At 37.5% G+C, this 20,409-nt stretch overlaps 1 protein-coding gene across 3 annotated transcripts in view; it reads right to left on the minus strand.

The window, feature by feature from the left end:
- TLK1 (tousled like kinase 1) overlaps positions 1-20,409 on the minus strand; it is a 214,316-nt gene that overhangs the window by 123,889 nt on the left and 70,018 nt on the right. Inside the window, exon 1 of one of the 3 annotated variants that reach the window (XM_079924296.1) lies at positions 4,431-4,549. The exons of the other annotated variants lie outside the window; for them this stretch is intronic. The gene's annotated coding sequence lies outside the window, so the exon portion shown is untranslated. Of the gene's footprint in view, positions 1-4,430; positions 4,550-20,409 lie in introns of those variants that run through there. 3 annotated transcript variants of the gene reach the window in all.

A 20,409-nucleotide genomic window follows, 5' to 3' on the forward strand; every position in this document is an offset into this window, starting at 1 on the left:
TCTTTAATGTATTAATAACATGACTAACTCCTCTTCCTCTAGCTTATAATAATTTACCTTAAAAAGCAATCATACACATATACACATATATGTATCACACATACATATATGTATACACACATACATATGTGTATGTATACATACATATTTATCTTAATACTAGGCTATTTTTCTATTTCAACATATAGTTCTCATTTTAAAGATAAGGAAATTGAGACACTGAGAGGTTATGTCACAATGCCTTTTGTTAGAACTTATATCCACTCAACTAAGCACCCTTGTCCCAAAGGAATGGTCCAAAAGAAGGGTGTAAGAGTGTGTGTGGGTGTGTGTGTGAAAGACAAAGAGTGCCTGCCAAGAGAGCACGTGACTGCACACCACACGAGAGCCTGCCGAGAGAGCACATGACTGCACACGTAAGAAGGCATGTTCTCCAGGAAAGCTCCAAACAGGACTTTGGTAAAACCTCCTCACTATTAGGAAGTCAGCTGGTATCCTGTCACTAACCAAAGTGCTAATTACTTAAGAATCTTTTCTAGTTTCATGCCTTTTCTCATTACTAATACAAAACATACATGTATTATAACAATAATAAACAATACAAAAATAGAAAAGTGAAAAATCCGAATACTTCCCTGTCTCCCAAAATCCCACTCCTCACAGGTAACCATTTAACATGCCTTAAAAAGCACAGCGATGATTTACTGCCCACAGTACTCCTTCTTGGTCTATTCTTCTATCCCAATCGTGCAAGGTAAAAGAAGGGCTACAGAAGTTTGAGAGTTCATTTGCAACAGGGAAGGAAATCTCTGACCAGGAAGTAAGTTGCATGTACTACATGTAAGAAGTCCAACTTGAGCACTATCTACCTACTAAAATACTATCTAAAACAATGCATTATAATAAACAAGGATAAAATATTCTAAATGTTTATACAGTGATTTCAACGTAAGTATCATTTCACCAACACTGGCTCTATCATGGCTTCAACAAGACTCCTGAAATGAATTTCTTCGGACATTTATTGTAGCAATATAACTTTAGGGCTAAGGTGGGCTCTGCTGCAAGACTGAGTTCAAATCCCAGCTCTGCCACTTAAAGACCTCCTCATCCATAAATTTCTGGTAATAACAAAGTCTAGCTCACAGGATTGTTAGGTGAATTAAATGAGGTAATACTTGTAAGCCCTTAGCAGGTTCCTGGAATATACAGCCTCATTAATTTTTGCTTACTCTTACTAAGTGCCAGAAAAATAAGCAACTTACCCAAAATTGCACACCAAACAAGTGATGTGAGGAGAGAAAGCAACAAAAAATTATCAGGAGACAGGAGAGCAAGCCAATTTACCCACTTACTTTTCAATTTCTCTAGCCTAAGCCTTCATATAAAGAAGAAATATATATTTCTTTCAATTAACAGATCTACAAAATTTCCAGCAAAACAGACTACTCTGTTTAGGAACCCTACCTGCTCTAAGTGCATAAACATGTTCAACACAAATTAGACTGCTCGATGAAAATAAAAATAATCTTTAACCATCACTCTTAACTCTGAATTGATGTAAAACTCCAGAGTGCCAAAGTTTAGGATCCAGATACATAAATTAGCACATAAGCCCACTGAGATCATAATGTTCCTCTAGAAAGACACATTTCCCAATGAGCAAATACCCAAAAAACAAAAAAAGTTTAATTTTAGTAATAACTTCTATTACCTGCAACCTTAACAGAAACACCAACCTGTAACTTGAGATAAATATATAACACAAACTAAGTAAACCAATTTGAACAAAGGATGAAATATTATAATTTTTAACAGGTTCAACTGTATGAAGTTACAGGTATTCAACCATTTTTAATCTATAAAATAGGTTCAGATGGTTCAACCCAATACTCAATGGCCTACGGTATAATCAATCCCCTAGTGCCTTTACAAATGATTATGACTGCCATTTTTTACGGTGTTCAGTGATTCAAAGAAATTGTGGGTCACATCATTCTCATACATCTTTATTAGTGTTTAAATCCCAAAACTGCCAAAACAGAGTGACAGATGCAGTCTTACTAAGTGCATGGCTTATAAGGTTGGCCCTCAAATTTTCACCGTAGTCTCTAGCAAACCTATACAATCATTTAAAAAGTCTGACTTGGGGTTTCCCTGGTGGCGCAGTGGTTGAGAGTCCGCCTGCCGATGCAGGGGACACGGGTTCGTGCCCCGGTCCGGGAGGATCCCACATGCTGCGGAGCGCCTGGGCCCGTGAGCCATGGCCGCTGGGCCTGTGCGTCCGGAGCCTATGCTCCTCAACAGGAGAGGTCACAACTGTGAGAGGCCCGTGTACCACACACAAAAAAAAAAGTCTGACTTATATACAAAGTTTTCTTTCAATTATAGAAATTTTCCAACATTTCTTTCCCAATGCCAATTTATTTGCCTTATGTAAAAAGGGACATGTATTTTTATAAAATTGTGACGATAAGGAAGCAATTTGAAGTCTTTTCCTTTTTTACCCTTGGTCATGAACCCAAAATTGCCAACAGTACAGAAAAATGCAAAAATGCAAAAAACTAGAACCTAAAATAATCCCACCCATTGTCTACTACCCAAAGATAACTAAAGTTAACATTTAGGTTTATTTTCTTCCAGTCTTTTTTCTGTATACTTTTTACTCAGCAATTAAGATTTCACTTTATAGTAGCTCCCGGCATTCAAAGATGTTTCCACATTTCTAATTTCAACCATCTGCAAAAGACTCTGAAAGTTGATGACATAAAAACTGCTGAAGTGATACGAAATGAGAGAAACTTATAACACAACCTCCATCCATCCAATTCTCAGTTCGGGTTTGTTTTTCCTTGTCTGTAGTCATATATCCGGAAACTCTCACAGTTACTCCAACCCCCCTCGAAAAACATTTTTTTGGGAAAAATGTTCCCCCCAAATAAATGCAATTAATAATATTAATGATAAAAATGACAGCAGCAGTTATTTGCCATAAAAAGCAAGCTTCAGGGGACTTCTCTGGTGGTCCAGTGGGTAAGACTCTGGGCTCCCAATGCAGGGGGCCCGGGTTTGATCCCTGGTCAGGGAACTAGATCCTGCGTGCATGCCTCAACTAAGAGTCCACATGCTGCAACAGCATGAATGAATGAATGAATGAATGAATATTAAAAAAACAAGCTTCAGATAAATTACAAACTTATGTATTTATATAATACATTCACTGCATGTTAATGTTACTATCCTAATAATATAATGCAGTGTACATGTTTAATAAAGTTTATTTAAATTTCTTTACAAATAACTCCAACTTTTGTGTTAAAGTTGATGAGTATTGAAGCTGTGTGATGGGTACATTAGGGTTCACTGCAATATGCACTCTACTTCAATAAATTAAATTTTTTTCCCATAATAAAAAGTTAACTTCTTACATTTTCCCACATTTTTGTGAGGAAATTTGTGTTTTAAGGGCATTTGCCAATTTCAGAACTAGAAAGTTGTCTGGCATCCATTACTACTGTCAAGATCCTACACTACTTACTGCTTTCTACCCTATGTTCTTCCAATTATACAAAAGCAATTTTCTACATTATTATGTTTTCATGAACATTATTTTCATGGCTACCTAACATTCCATTAAATGGATATACATTAATATGTTTAATTATTCCCCTACCATTGGGGATTCAAGTGGTTTCTAATTTCTTGCTATTAAAAACAGTGCTGCAGCAAAACTGTCCTACCTAAAATGCTTTATTTGAATGTAGGGTTATTTCCTTAAAACAATGACTCCCAAAGCATGATAAGAAAGACGACTGTAAATATTTACTATCCCTCCCCAGACTCACCTCAGCAATCTCCATCCAGAGTCATTAGGTAACTGTGCAGGAAAGGGTTAACACAGTAGACCTGAGGATGCTATCTTTAGAAAGGCCTCCCAGCAAAGAAATCCCCACCTTTCCGTAAAGATAAGGTGGCTCACAGTGCCTAGGTTATACAAACAATGTAGTATAACTAGGAAGAAGATGCCCCAGTAAAAACCTTGAATGCAGAGTCTCTAGTGGACTTCCCTGGACACACACATTGCACACAAGTTGCTGAAATTTCACTGCTGGGGGAAGTGTGTGCACTCCCTGTGCCCCCTCTTGTGAGGGAGAGAACATAAGGAAGCCTAAATATGGATCCCTCCAGGCTCTCCCTACGCTTTTTTCCCTTATGATCCGGCTGTTCATCTTTACTATGTCACCATAATACATCTCAACCATGAATACAACTATATGCTGAGCCCACTAGTCTTTACAGCAAAACTGACACAGTATCTGAAGCCCACAGACCACTCTAAGATACCATGTTCAGAGCTCTAGGCAAGAACTGGTGATTACCCTGCTTTCTGAGGTTATGGAGAACCCCCTATGTAAGTTAATTTTACATACCTCCTTCCCATGCCAAGAGAGGTGAATGCTTCTTAGTTTTGAAACTCCTTGGCAGACACAGTCATTCTGAGTCTGCAACTGTATCAATGAGCTGGCTTATCTCCTCCTCTCACAAGAATGTAAGCCCCAAAAGAAAAGGAATTTGGGGGTTGGGGCGGTTTATTTGTTCACTGAAATATCCAGGTGCCTAAAAGAATGCCCAACACATAGAAGACTCTCAATAAGTATTTGTTTAACGAATAAATGGATATTCTCGGGTATCCTAACCCCAAATTCTCAAAATGAAGAAACCTACTAAGGGCTTCCCTGGTGGCGCAGTGGTTGAGAGTCCACCTGCCGAGGCAGGGGATACGGGTTCGTGCCCTGGTCCAGGAAGATCCCACATGCCGCAGAGCGGCTAGGCCCGTGAGTCATGGCCGCTGAGCCTGCGCGTCCAGAGCCTATGCTCCGCGACGAGAGAGGCCACACAGTGAGAGGCCCGCTTACCGTAAAAAAAAAAAAACCTACTAGGGGCTTCCCTGGTGGCGCAGTGGTTAAGAATCCGCCTGCCAATGCAGGGGACCCAGGTTCGAGCCCTGGTCCAGGAAGATCCCACATGCCACGGAGCAACCAAGCCCGTGCGCCACAACTACTGAGCCTGCGCTCTAGAGCCCGCGAGCCACAACTACTGGAGTCTGCATGCCTAGAGCCCGAGCTCTACAACAAGAGAAGCCACCTCAATGAGAAGCCTGTACACTGCAAAAAAGAATAGCTCCCACTCTCAGCAACTAGAGAAAGCCCGCGCTCTGCAACGAAGACCCAACGCAGCCACAAATAAATAAATAAATAGAATAGAATAGAATATATGTTACTTACAAGAGACTTACAACTTTTATAAACAAAAGTTGAAAGTAAAAGAATGCAGACAGCTATACCGTGCAAACACTTAGCATCTGAAAGCTAGTGTTATCTGTCTTAACACTAGATAAAGTACATTCTAAGGCAAAATGCTTTACTAGAGGGACATATCATGATAATAAAAGGCTTGATTCAGTAGGCAGACACAAAAATTCTTAATAGGTAAGCACCTATAACATATTTGAAATATATAAGGCAAAGAGGACAGAAACTATACAAAGAAACAGACAAATCTGTAATTGTTTTTGGACATTTTAACAAATCTTCCTCTGAATAAGAGCAAATAAATGAAAAAAGTAATGATAACAATTTAAAAAAGAAACAAACTTGATATAACTGATATACCTATTACACCACATCTAACAACTGTACCCAACAAAAAATTTTTTTGTTCTATACAAGGAATATTTACCAAGACAGACTGTATGTTGGGTCATAAAGCAAGTCTCAAATTTTAAAGCTGAAATTTTATATCTTTAGTTCTTATTATGGTACAGCTAAGTTAGAAATTAGTAACAAAAAGCCATTTAGAAATACCTTATGTTTAAAAATTAAGCAGTATACGTCTGAATAATCTATAGTTCGATGAACAAAGCCAGAAGTTGGTTCTATGAAAAGACTTATGAACTGGTAAGATGGGTCAAGAAAAGAGACAAGACACAGACAGTGACTATCTGGAATGAAAAAGAGGACACCACTATAGACCCTAGATATAGAAAGTTCACAAGGGAATATTTACAATTTTATGCAGACACATTTGAGATTTTGGAGAGATTCCTAGAAGATACAATTTACCAAAACTGATATGAAAATTAAAACTCTAAAGAGTATTGTGACATTATAGAAATTGAAGCCATTACTTAAAACTTTACAGAGAAAACTCCAGGACTAGAAAGCTTCAGTGAATTCTACCAAGTATTTAAAGATGCTGGACTTCCCTCGTGGTGCAGTGGTTAAGAATCTGCCTGCCAATGCAGGGGACACAGGTTCACGCCCTGGTCCGGGAGGATCCCACATGCCGCGGAGCAACTATGAGCTCCCATGTGCCACAACTACTGAGCCTGTGCTCTAGAGCCCATGAGCCACAACTACTGAGCCCATGTGCCACAATTACTGAAGCCCGCACGCCTAGAGTCCAAGCTCCACAATGGGAGAGGTCACCACAGTGAGAGGCCCGCATGCTGTGGCGAAGAGTGGCCCCCGCTAGCCACAGCTAGGGAGGGCCCACGCGCAGCAACGAAGACATAACGCGGCCAAATAAATAAATAAATAAAATAAAAAATAGATGCTGTAACACCCTTCTTACATAAATTCTTTGAGAAAAACGGTAAAAGAAAAAGTATTTCCCAACTCATTTTTTTGAAGTCAATGTTACCTTGATAAAAAACCTAAACTTTTTAGAAATGAAGATTAAGCCTGAATGAACCGAAGAGAAAATACATACAACAGATAACGCTTTAAGAGAACAAAAGGGTAAAAAGGAGGAACAGTTTTGAAATCAAAACAAATGAAGAGATTAAAAGGATGAGAGAAAGTAACCACTTAATGACATAACAAGGATCCAACATTCAGAAAACAGAAGTCTTTAAAATGCACTACCATAAGAGAATAAACAGTAAAAACTGTAATTCAAGAAAACTTTCTTGAAAATTAAAAAAAAAAATTGAAACTACTGACTGAAGGAGCATCATGTATACTTAAGAATTCAGCCCAGTAGGCCAACAACTAATTCTTCAAAGGCAACACTTTATGCTAGAAGAAAACAGAATAACGTATTTCAGATATTCAAGACAAGAAAATATAAAGTGTCTTATATTCAGTAAAACTGATTTTTAGCACATGGAAGACACAGATAAACTGTTATCAAAATGCCAAAAACTGGGAAATACTGCTCCCATGAGTCCTCCCAAAAGAATCTAGAGAATAAGTTTGCGAGAAAGTTAAGTTATAGACCGATCTCATTCATGAACATAGGTGTAAAAATACTAAACAAAAGATCAGCGAAGTAATTTGTTTAAAAAGAATTATAGCTCACAGATATACAGACTGCCAACAAACACATGAAAGAATGCTCAACATCATTAATCATTAGAGAAATGCAAATCAAAACTACAATGAGATATCATCTCACACCAGTCAGAATGGCCATCATCAAAAAATCTAGAAACAATAAATGCTGGAGAGGGTGTGGAGAAAAGGGAACACTCTTGCACTGCTGGTAGGAATGTGAATTGGTTCAGCCACTATGGAGAACAGTATGGAGGTTCCTTAAAAAACTACAAATAGAACTACCATACGACCCAGCAATCCCACTACTGGGCATATACCCTGAGAAAACCAAAATTCAAAAAGAGTCATGTACCAAAATATTCACTGCAGCTCTATTTACAATAGCCCGGAGATGGTAACAACCTAAGTGCCCATCATCGGATGAATGGATAAAGAAGATGTGGCACATATATACAATGGAATATTACTCAGCCATAAAAAGAAATGAAATTGAGCTATTTGTAATGAGGTGGATAGACCTAGAGTCTGTCATACTGAGTGAAATAAGTCAGAAAGAGAAAGACAAATACCGTATGCTAACACATATATATGGAATTTAAGGAAAAAAAAAAAGGTCATGAAGAACCTAGGGGTAAGACAGGAATAAAGACACAGACCTACTAGAGAACGGACGTGAGGATATGGGGAGGGGGAAAGGTGAGCTGTGACAAAGCAAGAGAGAGGCATGGACATATATACACTAACAAATGTAAGGTAGATAGCTAGTGGGAAGCAGCCGCATAGCACAGGGATATCAGCTCGGTGCTTTGTGACCGCCTGGAGGGGTGGGATGGGGAGGGTGGGAGGGAGGGAGACGCAGGAGGGAAGAGATATGGGAACATATGTATATGTATAACTGATTTGCTTTGTTATAAAGCAGAAACTGACACACCACTGTAAAGCAATTATACCCCAATAAAGATGTTAAAAAAAAAAAAGAATTATAGCTCACAATTAAATTGGGTTTAGTCCAGGAATACAAGGTTGGTTTAATACTTAAAGAGCAATAAAATAATTTATCACATTAAAAAAAAACCTGGAAAAAAGTTAAATGATTGTTCAAATAGATGCAGAAAAAGCATCTGATAAAATTCAACAGCCATTTGTGATTTGAACAACAACAACAAAAAAATTAGTAACTAGTAACAGGAATTTCCTTGACCTGAGAAAGGATAGACCCAAAAGAGCCATATAATAAATTGTAAAATACTGAAAAATTCTCCCCCCACTTCTAAAATTAGTAACAACATAAGGATTCCCACTATAACCAATTTATTCAATACTGTACTAGAGGTCACAGTCACTATAATAAGGCTGGAAAAACAAATTAAGTATAAGGATTGGAAAAGATGAAATGAAATTATCATTCATAGGTCGCATGTTTATAGAAGATGAATCTAGCTGAGATAACTTATCAGAATTATAAGCAAGGTTGCTGGTTACCAAGTCGATATGCAAAAATTAACTGGATTTCTACATATCAGCAATAAATAGAAAATAATAAAAGTTAAAAAGAGATCCTATTTACAATAACATCAAAAAGTAAAAACAAAACATCTAAAAGTGCAACAGTAATTATGCAAGTTTATTAGAGAAAATTATAAAACATTATTAAAATGATGAAGGGAATACACTATATACATGAATTATACCCCTCATTATTATAAAGATATGATTAATAGATTCAGTGTAATCTCAATGAAACCCCCAACAGACTGATGTGTTTATTTGTTTGGTTTTTGAAATTAGCCAAAAATAGCCAAGGCAATGTTGAAGAAAATCAATAAAGTGTATATTAATTCCCTATTGCTGTCCTAATAACAAGTTACTACAAACTTAGCAGCTTAAAACACCCATTTATTATCTCCAGTTTCTATGGGTCAGAAATCTTGGTGCAGCATGGCTCAGCTGGTTCTCTGCTTAGAGTCTCACAAGGATAAAACCAAGGTATCAGCCAGGCTGTGTTCCTGTCTAGACACTCTAGGAGAGAATACATTTCCAGGTTCATTTAGGATGTTGGCAACACTAAGTTCCAAGCAGCTGCAGGACAGAGGTCCCCATTTCCTTGCTGTCCATCAAGCGGGGTTTAGTCTCAGCTTTTAGAGGCTCCCTACATTCCCTGGCTCATGGTCCCCTTCCAAAGGCAGTAACAGCAGGTCAAGTCCTTTTCATTGCTTCTGAGTCAAATCCCTCTGACCTCTCCTTCTGCCCCTTTCCTCTTCTGCTTCCTTCTTCTGCCTTCTTCTCTTCTGACTTTTCTATTTTTAAGGGCTTGTGTGATTATATGGGACCCACCAAAATAATCGCACTATTTTAAGGTCTGTTGATTAGTAACTTTAATTACATCTGCAAAATCACTTCATAGCACTTCCTAGGTTAGTATTCAACTGAACAATTTGGACAGAAATGTTGGGAAAACATCTTTAGAATTCCACCTATCAAAAAACAGGGGAAGTTTGATTTACTGGATATCAACCTAATTATGAATCTAGAGTAATTAAGGAAATATGAAACCGGCACAAAAACAGACAAACAGAATATAGAGTCTAGAAACTGACCTGTCTCTAGGCACAGACACTTGGTTTACAAAAAAGGGTAGCACTGCAAAACAGTGGGAAAGAACAATTCTTTTCAGTAATTTGTGCTGGGACATCAGGACACTCACAGGGAAATGAAACCTACTCCCATCTCACACCACACAGAAAAAAATCAACTTCGGAAGGATTACAGATCTAAATATGAAAAGCATAATAACAACAAAGCTTCTGAAAGATAATACCGGAGAGTGGGACTTTAGGAATAGTGGCATGAGGAGCTCGGTGGACCATTTCTCCAGTAAAACAACGATTTAACTGGTGAAAAGAAAATTTTTTAAACAACCAACCATTTAATGTCTCTGAAAATTGTCCTAAGGGCACACAGCAAATGGAAAAACATTTATTCAAGAAAACATACTAAACAGAGGTGAGAACAGCAAGTATCCATGACATATGGGCCATAAGCCACTCCCAATTACACCCCTCCACTCAGGGTGACAGAAGTTCTACACCAGACAGGTGCTACAGGAGCTCCCACACTCCAGCCTAGGACTAAAATTTCACCCCAGTAGGGGAAGGCTGCTGGCATCTCTCAACTGTTGCACCCCCCAGCTCCATGTTGCAGAAACTCCATGCCAGGGCGTCCTGGATGAAAAGAACAGGGGTCCCTCCATCCAACCATCCCCCACTTATAAGGCAGAAAAGCTCTTCTCCAGGTGGAGTAGGCCAAAAACACTAGGTCCCAATTCCTCACTCATAAGGCAGAAGTTCTTTACCAGGAGGGGCAAGATGAAAGTTGGATTTACTCTCCTTGCCCAGCACACTACTCCTAGAGTGGGTGTCACTTCAAGAGAAGTGATCTCCTTGCCTCTGACCCTAATTTCACTGAGGCAAGGCAGAGGTTCTTCCTAGGGGAAAAGGTAGACCATTAGGAACAGAAAGTTCTGTCCATCCCACCTGACAGAATGACTTTACTAGGACAGACTGGGGGGAAACCTCATTTCTAAGGGCAATGTCCAAAACTATGGAGATCCTGGAGGTGAATAACTAAAAGGAAGCAGGTAGTTCCACAACAGTAGTAGCAACAAGCAAAGCTACAAACCAGCTAGAAGTTTAACAGAGAGAACTAGGCAAAGAAAAAGGCAGTAAGATTCCTCAAGGTAAGCAGCACAAGTCTCAAAGGCTGGCAACACTTCGCTTCTGCAGAGACCTGACTTAATAATACAATCAATCTATGGAGCAATTTATGCCCTGGGATGTCGGTGAAAACAACAGAGCAATAAGCTAGCAGTCAGTGGAGGCTGACAGCTGGCAGTGACAGCAATAGAGGCAGACCAGCCAAAAGCTTAATGGGGAGATCAGGGAAAGAGGCAAAGAAAACAAGGCCAAAACCAATCAGCTCTGGTGGTCAGGGAGACTGCACATGACTTTGAGAGGGCCCAGATGTTGGATTCATCAGACAGAGTTTAAAGCAGCTATTATAAATATGTTCAAAGAACTAAAGGAAATCATGTTTCAATAATTAAAGGAAGGTATTATTACAATGTCTCATCAAGCGAGAATATCAATGAAAAACAGGAATTACACAAAATAATCAAATGAGAAAATATGAATACTAGTAAAGAGCGTAACTGCGTATTTCTTCTCCTTTCTTCCCTTAACTAATTTAAAAAGCAATTACACATACAACATGTATATAACTGTATTGTTGGGTCTATAACATAGAAAACAAAATATATTTGACAGTAACAGCACAAAGGAGACATATGGAAACAAACTTTATTGGAGTAAGGATATAACGTCATATGGTATAAATCAAATCTACATGAGGTAACATTGACATATATACACTACAAATGTAAAATAGATAGCTAGTGGGAAGCAGTTGCATAGCACAGGGAGGTCGGCTCAGTGCTTTGTGACCACCTAGAGGGATGTGATAGGGAAGGTGGGAGGGAGGCACAAGAGGAAGAGGATATGGGGATAAATGTATACATATAGCTGATTCACTTTGTTATACAGCAGAAACTAACACAACATTGTAAAGCAATTATACTCCAATAAAGATTAAAAAAAAAAACCTACATGAGGAAATGAAGAGAACCAGGAATAATACATAAGGTCAGTACAAAAACGATAAAGGGGTTTTCCTTTCTCATCTCAGTTTATTTAAAAAAGACTATAAATCATATAAAATATTTATAACAATTTATTCTGGGGTAACATATAGCAACATATATAACAAAAAAAGGGGAGGATGGAGTAGAGCTGTATAAAGAATAAAGTTTCTATATACTGCTCGAATTAAGTTAGTGTAAATCTGAAGCAAATTTTGATAAGATGTATAAGGTAAACTTAGAGCCATCACTAAGAAAATAACTCAAAAAAGAATTAAAAATAACAAAAGCAATTAAAATGTTACAATAGAAAATACTCAATGCAGAAGAAAACAGTAACGTAGGTACAGAAGGATAAAAAGACATGAGACACAGAGAAAACAAAATGCAGGGCTTTCCTGGTGGCGCAGTGGATGAGAGTCCACCTGTCGATGCAGGGAGACAGGTTCGTGCCCCGGTTCGGGAAGATCCCACATGCCGCGGAGTGGCTGGGCCCATGAACCATGGCTTGGGAAGATCCCACATGCCGCGGAGCGGCTGGGCCCGTGAGCCATGGCCACTCAGCCTGCATGTCTGGAGCCTGTGCTCCGCAACGGGACAGGCCATAACAGTGAGAGGCCCGTGTACCACAGAAAAAAAAAAAAAAAAAGCAAAATGGCTGACATAAATCCAACCATAACAAACACATATAATGTGAACGGACTAAGCAACATAATCAAGAGCAGAGACTGTGGGAATCGATTAAAAAAGAATAATGTCAAATTAAATACTGTCCACAAAAGACACACTTTAGATCCAAAGACACCAATGGGATAAAAATAAATGGATGGAAAAAGACCCTGCAAACAGCAACCACAGAAGAACTGAAGTGGATATACTAATATCAGCTTCTAAAATAATTTTAGAGATGAAGAGAAACATTTTATAACAAAGGGTCAATCCATCAGTAAGACATAAAAATTATAAACATATGTGTACCTTATAACAGACCTTCAAAATACTTGAAACAAAGCTGACAGAAACAAAGGGAGAAAAAGGCAATTCAAAACTAGCTGGAAGATTTCAATACTCCATTTTCAATAGCAAATAGAACTAAGCAGAAAAACAAAAAGGAAATAGAAAACAAACACAATAAACCAACTAGACCTAAAAGACATCTAGAGAATGCTACATTCGACAACAGAATACGTGTTCTTCTAAGGCACACATGGAACACTCTCCAAGAGAGACCATATGCTAGGCCACAAAACAAGAATCAACAAATTTAAAAGAAGTGAAAGCACACAAAGTATGTTCTCTGACCACAATGGAATTAAATTAGAAATCAATTACAGAAGAAAATTTGGTAAATTCACAAATATGTGGAAATTAACATACTCCTAAATTACCAGTAAGTCAAAGGAAGAAATCAAAAGGAAAATTAGAAAATGCTTGAAATGAATAAAAACAAAAACACAACATATCAGAACTTACGGGATGGAACTTGCACAAGCCCCTTAGATAGCCTCATCCACCAGAGGGCAGACAGCAGAAGCAAAAAGAACTACAATTCTGCAGCCTGTGGAACAAAAACCACACTCATATAAAGACAGACAAGATGAAAAGGCAGAGGGCTATGTACCAGATGAAGGAACAAGATAAAACCCCAGAAAAACCACTAAATGGAGACAGGCAGTCTTCCAGAAAAAGAATTCAGAATAATGATAGTGAAGATGATCCAGGACGTCAGAAAAAGAATGGAGGCGAAGATTCAGAACATGCAAGAAATGTTTCACAAAGATCTAGAAAAATTAAAGAACAAACAAAGAGAGAAACAATGCAATAAATGAAATGAAAAATACACAAGGAATCAACACCAGAATAACTGAGGCAGAAAAACGGATAAGTGACCTGGAAGACAGAATGGTGGAATTCACTGCTGCGGAACAGAAGAAAAAAGAATAAAAAGAAATGAAGACAGCCTAAGAGACCTCTGGGGCAACATTAAACGCAACAACATTCGCATTATAGGGGTCCCAGAAGGAGAAGAGAGAAAGAAAGGACCCAAGAAAATATATGAAGAGATTATACTCGAAAACTTCCCTAACATAGGAAAGGAAATAGCCACCCAAGTCCAGGAAGTGGAGCGAGTCCCATACAGGATAAACCCAAGAAGAATCACGCCGAGACACGAAGTAATCAAATTGGCAAAAATTAAAGAAAAATTACTGAAAGCAACAACGGAAAAACAACAAATAACATACAAGGGAACACCCATAAGGTTAACAGCTGATTTCTAGCAGAAACTCTACAAGCCAGAAGGGAGTGGCATGATATACTTAAAGTGATGAAAGGGAAAAAACTACAACCAAGATTACTCTACCCAGCAAGGATCTCGTTCAGATTTGACGGAGAAATAGAAAGCTTTACAGACAAGCAAAAGCTAAGAGAATTCAGCACCACCAAACCAGCTCTACAACAAGTGCTAAAGGAACTTCTCTAAGTGGGAAACACAAGAGAAGAAAAGGACCTACAAAAACGAACCGAAAACAATAAAGAAAATGGTCATAGGAACATACAGATCGATAATTACCTTAAATGTGAATGGATTAAATGCTCCAACCGAAAGACACAGGCTTGCTGAATGGATATAAAAACAAGACCCATATATATGCTGTCTACAAGAGACCCACTTCAGACCTAAGGACACACAGAGACTGAAAGTGAGGGGATGGAAAAAGATACTCCATGCAAATGGAAATCAAAAGAAAGATGGAATAGCAATACTCATATCAAATAGACTTTAAAATAAAGAATGTTAGAAGAGACAAGGAAGGACACTACATAATGATCAAGGGATCAATCCACGAAGAAGATATAAAAATTATAAATATATATGCATCCAACACAGGAGCACCTCAATACATAAGGCAACTGCTAACAGCTATAAAAGAGGAAATTGACAGTGACACAATAATAGTGGGGGACTTTAACACCTCACTTATGCCAATGGACAGATCATCCAAAATGAAAATTAATAAGGAAACACAAGCTTTAAATGACACAAGAGACCATAGAGACTTAATTGATATTTATAGGACATTCCATGCAAAAACAGCAGATTACACTTTCTTCTCAAGTACTCATGGAACATTCTCCAGGATAGATCACATCTTGGCAAGGTCACAAATCAAGCCTCAGTAAATTTAAGAAAACTGAAATCATATCAAGCATCTTTTCTGACCAAAACGCTAAGATTAGAAATCAATTACAGGGAAAAAAATGTAAAACACACAAACACATGGAGGCTAAACAATACGTTACTAAATAACCAAGAGATCACTGAACAAATCAAAGAGGAAATCAAAAAATACCTAGAAACACATCACAATGAAAACACGACGATCCAAAACCTACGGGATGCAGCAAAAGCAGTTTTAAGAGGGAAGTTTATAGCTATAAAAAGCTACCTCAAGAAACAAGAAAAATCTGAAATAAATAAATTTAACCTTACAGCTAAAGGAACTAGAGAAAGAAGAACAAACAAAACCCAAGGATAGCAGAAGGAAAGAAATCATAAAGATCAGAGCAGAAATAAATGAAATAGAAACAAAGAAAACAGCAAAGATCTATAAACCTAAAAGCTGGTTCTCTGAGAAGATAAAATCGATAAACCATTAGTCAGACTCATCAAGAAAAAGAGGGAGAGGACTCAAATCAATAAAACTAGAAATGAAAAAGGAGAAGTTACAACAGACACCGCAGAAATACAAAGCATCCTAAGAGACTACTACAAGCAACTTTATGCCAATAAAATGGACAACCTGGAAGAAATGGACAAATTCTCAGAAAGGTATAACTTTCCAACACAGAACCAGGAAGAAACAGAAAATATGAACACACCAATCACAAGTAATGAAATTGAAACTGTGATTAAAAATCTTCCAACAGGGCTTCCCTGGTGGCGCAGTAGTTGAGAGTCTGCCTGCCGATGCAGGGGACGCGGGTTCGTGCCCCGGTCCGGGAAGATCCCACATGCCACGGAGCGGCTGGGCCCGTGAGTCATGGCCACTGAGCCTGCGTGTCTGGAGCCTGTGCTCCGCAATGGGAGAGGCCACAACAGTGAGAGGCCCGCGTACAGAAAAAAAAAAAAAAATCTTCCAACAAACAAAAGTCCACGACCAGATGGCTTCACAGGTAGGTGAATTCTATCAAACATTTAGAGAAGAGCTAACACCCATCCTTCTCAAACTCCTCCGAAAAACTGCAGAGGAAGGAACACTCCCAAACTCATGCTATGAGGCCACCATCACCCTGATCCCAAAACCAGACAAACATACTACAAAAAAGAAAATTACAGACCAATACCACTGATGAATATAGAAGCAAAAATCCTCAACAAAATACTAGCAAACAGAATCCAACAACATATTAAAAAGATGATACACCATGATCAAGTGGGATTTATTCCAGGGATGCAAGAATTCTTCAATATACGCAAATCAATCAATGTGATACACCACATTAACGAACTGAAAAATAAAAAGCATATGATCATCTTAAAAGATGCAGAAAAAGCTTTCAACAAAATTCAACACCTATTTATGATAAAAACTTTCCAGAAAGTGGGTACAGAGAGAACCTACCTCAACATAATAAAGGCCATATATGACAAACCCACAGCAAACATCATTCTCAATGGTGAAAAACTGAATTTCCTCTAAGATCAGGATTTCCTCTAAGATCAGGAACAAGACAAGGATGTCCACTCTCACCACTATTATTCAACATAGTTTTAGAAGTCCTAGTCACGGCAATCAGAGAAGAAAAAGAAACAAAAGGAATCCAAATCGGAAAAGAAGAAGTAAAACTGTCACTGTTTGCAGATGACATACTATACATAGAAAATCCTAAAGATGCCACCAGAAAACTACTGGAACTAATCAATGAATTTGGTAAAGCTTCAAGAGACAAAACTAATGCACAGAAATCTCTTGCATTCCTATATACTAATGATGAAAAATCTGAAAGAGAAATTAGGGAAACACTCCCATTTACCACTGCAACATAAAAGAATAAAATACCTAGGAATAAACCTACCTAAGGAGACAAAAGACCTGTATGCAGAAAACTATAAGACACTGATGAAGGAAGTTAAAGATGATATCAACAGATGGAGAGATATACCATGTTCTTGGATTGGAAGAATCAATATTGTGAAAATGACTATACTACCCAAAGCAATCTACAGATTCAATGCAATCCCTATCAAATTATCAATGGCATTTTTTACAAAACTAGAACAAAAAATCTTAAAATCTGTATGGAGACACAAAAGACCCCGAATAGCCAAAGCAGTCTTGAGGGAAAAAAATGGAGCTGGAGGAATCAGACTCCCTGACTTCAGACTATACTACAAAGCTACAGTCATCAAGACAATATGGTACTGGCACAAAAACAGAAATATAGATCAATGGAACAAGATAGAAAGCCCAGAGATAAACCCATGCACCTATGGTCAACTAATCTATGACAAAGGAGGCAAAGATATACAATGGAGAAAAGATAGTCTCTTCAATAAGTGGTGCTGGGAAAACTGGACAGCTACATGTAAAAGAATGAAATTAGTACACTCCCTAACACCATACACAAAAATAAACTCAAAATGGATTAGAGACCTAAATGTAAGCCTGGACACTATAAAATTCTTAGAGGAAAACATAGGAAGAACACTCTTTGACATAAATCACAGCAAGATCTTTTTCGATCAACCTCCTAGAGTAATGGAAATAAAAACAAAAATAAACAAATGCTACCTAATGAAACTTAAAAGCTTTTGCACAGCAAAGGAAACCATAAACAAGACGAAAAGACAACCCTCAGAATGGGAGAAAATATTTGCAAATGAATCAATGGACATAGGATTAATCTCCAAAATATATAAACAGCTCATGCAGCTCAATATTAAAGAAACAAACAACCCAATCCAAAAATGGGCAGAAGACCTAAATAGACATTTCTCCAAAGAAGACATACAGATGGCCAAGAAACACATGAAAAGCCGCTCAACATCACTAATTATTAGAGAAATGCAAATCAAAACTACAATGAGGTATCACCTCACACCAGTTAGAATGGGCATCATCAGAAAATCTACAAACAACAAATGCTGGAGAGGGTGTGGAGAAAAGGGAATCCTATTGCACTGTTGGTGGGAGTGAAAATTGATACAGCCACAATGGAGAACAGTATGGAGGTTCCTTAAAAAACTAAAAATAGAATTACTGTATGACCCAGCAATCCCACTACTTGGCATATACCCAGAGAAAACCATAATTCAAAAAGACACATGCTCCCCAATGTTCACTGCAGCACTATATACAATAGCCAGGTCATGGAAACAACCTAAATGCCCATCGACAGATGAATGGATAAAGAAGATGTGGTACATATATACAATGGAATATTACTCAGCCATAAAAAGGAACAAAACTGGGTCATTTGTAGAGATGTGGAAGAAATCTAGAGACTGTCATACAGAGTGAATTAAGTCAGAAAGAGAATAACAAATATTGTATATTAACGCATATATGTGGAACCTAGAAAAATGGTACAGATGAACTGGTTTGCAGGGCAGAAATTGGGACACAGATGTAGAGAATAAACGTATGGACACCAAGGGGGGGAAGCGGTGGGGGGTGGCGGTGGTGGTGTGATGAATTGGGAGATTGGGATTGACATGTATACACTGATGTGTATAAAATGGATGACTAATAAGAACCTGCTGTATAATAAAATTTTAAAATTTAAAAAAAAGATTTGTAAATATTGTTAAATTTATTTATTTATTAACCTCTGCACATTTTTATATTGTGTGTTTTACAACTTGTGTAATATATCAGCATATACTGTAACATTTTACAAAAAAGAAAAAGAACTTACAGGGTGAATTAATTGAGTGCTTACAGGGAAATTTACAGTTGTAAATGCCTATATTAAAAAAGAGAAAACATAGGAAAACATTTTTCATGTATTGAGATACTTCTTAAATACCATAATGGAGTGGGGGAACAGGCCACAGAACTGGGGAGGGGTGTTAATAAAAAAAAAAAAAAGTACTTATCCAAAATACAAAAAGAATTTCTTCAATTAATTTTTTATTTTTGTAAAGAGAAACAACACAAAGGAAAACTGATCAAACGATCTGAACAGGTACTTCACAAGATATATCCAAAAGTCAATAAACTTATGAAAAAATGGTAAACCTCTGAACTCATCAGGGAAATGACAATTAAAACCACAAATAACACCTGATATCCACCAGAATATCAAAATAAATAATTTTAACAATTCCAGCTGTCGGTGAGGGTGTAGAGCAATGGGAACTCTCATATACTGTTCATGGGAATGTAAATTGTTACAACCACTTTGGGAAACTGGCAGTATCTACTAAAGGCAAACACACACATAGCCTATAACCCAGTAAATTTACTGTTAGGTATATACTCAACAGAAATTAATAGTACATGAAGAGACAAGTATAAATATGTTCATACAGCATTATTAGTCATAATAGAGAAGTGGAAACAACCCAAACATCTATCAACAGATTGCATAAATAAACTGTGGTATACACATACAAGTAATATAGAGCAATGAAAGTGAACAACAGTTACAGGAATTAACATGGATGAAACTCTAAAACATACGTGAAACAAAAGCAGCTAGAAAAAATATATATACTGTATGAGTCCGTTTATATAAAATTCAAAACAGGCATAATTAAGTCAGAATAGTGATTGCTTTGGAGGGAAGGGAGAAGGTAGTGAATGACTGATGAATGCAGGAAGAGAGCTCTGAAATGCTGCCTATGTTCTATTTCTTAACTGAGTGGTCGTTACGTACATCGACTTATAGTAATTCACTGAGCATTATTTATCGTGTGCATTTTCTGTATATATTAATATTGTGATACAATAATGAAAGGTAAAGCACCATATAACATTAAAAAATAAAATCAACTGAATCACAGTAAAATTAGAGTACCTGAACTTTAGAGAGTAATAATTTTTTAAAGACTGGGCTTTTGATATAAATATTAAGTTTAAGTTCAATCTCACTAGCAATCAAGACATACCAACTGAAACCAAATGATAACATTAATAGTTAAACTGGAGGAAAACTGTCTAATTCCCTTCTCTAGGGAATATTCTGTTCATACCTATTGACAGAAATACAATTTCCTTCCTTCCCACTTTTCCTTTTTAAAAAACTTTCCTTCACAGCACTGGAGAGGGTTGCTCTATGATCCACAGGAGAATAGTGCTACTGTGGTTCCTGAATTTCCAGTTTCTAGTTCAGTCCCCTTGAGACCTAAATGGGTTCTAAGAGACACTCAGC

This window comes from Stenella coeruleoalba, assembly GCF_951394435.1.
Source record: "Stenella coeruleoalba genome assembly, chromosome: 6".
Lineage (NCBI taxonomy): Eukaryota > Metazoa > Chordata > Mammalia > Artiodactyla > Delphinidae > Stenella > Stenella coeruleoalba.